The following is a 4260-nucleotide window of genomic DNA, read 5'->3' on the forward strand; positions in this document are numbered from 1 at the left end:
TTGGTTTTGTTGTCTGTTTTCGTACATATATACACGCCAGAATACATAATTACCAAGCTTGCTCGTCGGATTTAATTCATTTTTGTTTTCAATAAAATCATTCGTTTTTTACAATCATTGCTTGAATTTTACTTCATTCGAACGAAACTGATTAGAAGAATGTTTGAAAAAATAAACTATTCTTCATTGAATACAATTATCCACATAAAATTTAACTGCAGCACCCCTGCGTATTTAAAAAATGAACTTTTGCCTTTAAATTTTCTTGCATATACAAAAATTTGAACAGACTAAATAAGTATCTTAAATACGCGCGACACGAGCACATCCCGCCATCTACCGGACATCTACCGAATTTTGATACGGTTTCTTAAACAGAAGAAAACTTTAGTATTTTAAAAACTAATTCAAGGGTTTCTTAACCAGAAGAAAAACTTTCGTATTTTAAAAACTAATTCAAGGCATTATACAACTTAAAGGCCGAGCAAATTTCGAGTAGTGGTTCACTAGTTCCGCTGCAGTTCGTTGGACCCCCTTAGAGGTTCCAGCTCTCGAAATTCATATCTTATTCAAATTTTAATGGTCGGAAGTGGAACGCATCGTCTTGTTTAACCAAGAACTTCCGAAACTATGCTCACTTGATAATTGTTATGAGTACTTAAGCTACATGTAAATGAGAAATATTTAATGTTAATTATGTTTAGCTTTACGTACGTTAAGTTTAACTGGTAGAATCGAAGTATTATCATGGCGTTTAATTTTCTGTTGTATTTCTTTAAACTATTAACAAATACCCTCAAGTAATTTAGACACAATAACACGCCCTCAAGTAGCCAAGCTGTAAAGTCTATGCTGCCCACTGGTAGTTCGACTTTGGTTTTATTCAAAGCCGGATTAAGACTATTGAAGCCTCTAAGACTTTATAAGAATTTGGTGGGTGCTAATGCCAGTTTTACCTTCTCTTGTTTTGACTTAGCTTCACCATGCACTCCGTGGTTAAACTGGTGATGGAACATTTTGTGGAGCCCTTTTCTTGATATTCTAAGCCCGTGCTAATATTACTTAAGAGTTAATTCAGCGTACTTTCGGTTCCAGAAGAACGGGCTGGCTGTATGGCCGTTTTCGTGAATTTAGTCATATGTAACTTAAACACGGGCCATATCCCCTTAAAAAAATCTCCACGAATACATCCCTTCCTTAGTCACATAGTCCTCACGCGCTTTATCATAAGTAATAAATCAAGCTAATAACAATTTATAGTTGCATAATTACTTGACACATCCTAAACTCTAAAAATGACGTTAATAGTTTTCTTTCGTATTGTTGAGCATCCTTATTCAAAGTAAGGACTTCTAACAGCCTTTTCCCAAGTAAATATTAAATTTTGCTTTGCATCAGAAACTACTTAATGAGGGTTTGCGACTATTTAATTTTTTCCCCAAATGTCTTCTATTCTTAGAGGCTCGCCTAAATCTAATTTAAAATCTGTGCTTACATTTTTATAGTCTAGCAACATGATTTTGTGCTTGGATTAGCATATCTTAGATTAACGACCTAGCATGTTAGTAATAGTTCCATTTTATTTTTAAATGAATACAAGAAATAAGTTCAGCAAATTATGCCATCAAAATGGTACGACTATAGCTATTACTAGCTCACTTTAAGCCACTATGATGCTTCATTCACTAGACTCTATTCTAACTACAATCCTAACTGTAGACAATTTAGTTTAACTATAGAATACTAACCTGTGTAAATTTTACATAACAATGAAATGAGTGCTCAAAGGATCGCGAAAATCTTCTTGTTAATCTTTTAAAAGAAAGTATGCTTATTGTCCTGAATGTAAAAAGCCAGTATGCGGCGACAGGGCTTAATTTCAAAAAGTAGAAGTGACGGAGCCCTATGGAAGACCATCAGCAAAGAGGAACAAGAGTAAATAAAATGATTAAAATCATTAATTTTAAAATTGAATAGTTAGACTATCAAAATGGTTAATAATTATTTAATTGATATTAATGACTTGTTATTTAATTTAGACTTTAACCTGTTTTTTTTTTTAAAGATGTCAGCTTTTATCATAGATTGTAATCTGTCTCCTTTTACCCAAGCTGGAAGTTTTTACAAATGACTAATTGCATTGTTACCATTTGTCTGGCGCAGATAACCTTGACAGGTTTTTGTGCCAAATTACAATAATCCAATCCTATTTAATTATTCATAATTAAATAATCCTATTATTTAATTATTCATAATAAATTTATTTAAATAATTAAAGTAATTAAAACATTAAAATTGAATAAATGTAAAGAGAAAATTTAATAAACGATCTTTTATATAATTTTATTGCTAAAAATAAATCTTCAGATCAAATTTCCACTGCAATAATTTTTACGTTACATTAAAAAAAGTGCCGGAGCTCCGACTGGAATTAGAATATCTCCCAAAAACTAAGATACCTGACCTCCGGCGCAATTTAAGTTCTGTGCGGCGACCATCAGCAGAAATTCTGTTTGACTTGCGGCAATACATTAGTGTAATTTTCATTGTTATATTTCTTTTTACTCATTAAGTATGTTTAATTGCTGAATTTGATCACAAGAAGTGGTCAATAATTTTTTTGAGTAGAATTTAACTATGCTCATATGCGAGAATTGTTTTTAAATACACTGAATAAATTTTATGAATGGTTAGTATTAATGTACTAAATGTAAGGGTTGGTATTCTAGGGCTAAGGCCTATAGTTAGTTGCAAGCCATTATGTGGCATTATTTTCTCAACTGTTCGTTATAGATATATACTTCCAATTATTTTAAACGACAAATTTGTTACGGTGTTTTTTAAATTAGCGCAAGTCTAAATTTTTATGCAGTCCCTGGTCCCTCCAGTTATAGTATTTGGTAAGTTTGTGCTCGTTATAAAAGCATATTGTATTTTCGTACAGAAAAGGGAAAACTGACCGAAGTACTTCAAGTTTGAGATCATGCGTAGGAGCTGCACGTAACATAAAGGAGATGTTTAAATTTTTAAGTTTGGGGAAATTCTTCTACTGTTGGAAATTCTTTGAATGAGATGCTGCACACCGAATTTAAAGTAGACTAAGTTCTAAATTTGGCATTTATTCGCTTGTTTAAACAACGTTAAAAGAATACTGAACAATTGATAAATCTCAATTACACAATCTCAAATGCAATTTATGTTATGAATATGTAATGAATTTTGAAACGTTAATGGGAACAAGCGACATCCAACGCGAAGTGCAATTTCCTTAAAACTATGCAAGAATTTTAATACTATATTGTTTCATCCAATCATCCAACCGTCACGCAGATCATTAGATGTTGCTATTGAACAGGAAATGATTTTAGTTCGTTACGTAAAGGAATAAATACTTGAAGTAAACTAGATTTAGAAAAATATTCACATTTTTGTACGAAAGGGACATCAACACCAAACCAGATAGGAACTTTCCATTTTTCAGATATTTTTCCTCTAAACGCAGATCATGTTTACTAAATAAATCGAAAGTGCATATTTGTGTTGAAAATTGTTTGAATGAAAATTGTGAAACAAAGGCTTCTTTTTCCACCTAATTATGATAAATGTGTGAAATAATCCAGTCTTTTGCCCGCTTTGTTTCATGGTTTTCCTTTCGACAGGACTTGTAACTTTTCAGAGGGAAAAGGTTGCTCGCATAATTAGCAATTAAATTCCAGAAGCTTATGAAAATTTCGACATAAATGTCATTAATTACTTCTGTTTGCGAACTAAGCAGAATATTTCTCATTAACAGAAATTCAAAAAATTCCTTATCTATACGCAAGTGCCAACTTTTATGTTCATGTATATTGCTCAGATTTCCTGAACGCGGGTAATATTTGTGGACTTTTTAACCCTTGATCATATAACGACTTTTTAATCTTGATAATTTGGAAGTTATATAAACTTATAGCGGTACTGTGGGCATATTTTAATTTTTAACAGAAACGTCATATTTTCTGGAAATGATTTTTGAGCTTTAATAAAATTTCATTACAAATGACAGTGTGCTCAAGCAATTTTCAGTGTTTAATTGCGGCACATAAGAAACCTAGTATTAAATTTCCATAACAATGTATCTTATCAAATAAAACTGATTTTTAATGAAATTAAACATAGTTGGACTTATTTTCCAGTACATGAAGTTTTAGCATGCAATTCTAGTCACTTTAATTATTAAAACTGCTATGGAGACTTCGAATTTTCCGTGAAATTTTTGCG

Source organism: Stegodyphus dumicola, chromosome X2 (assembly GCF_044657685.1).
Source record: "Stegodyphus dumicola isolate Sdum_Otavi_A_Nest chromosome X2, ASM4465768v1".
Classification (NCBI taxonomy): Eukaryota; Metazoa; Arthropoda; class Arachnida; order Araneae; family Eresidae; genus Stegodyphus; species Stegodyphus dumicola.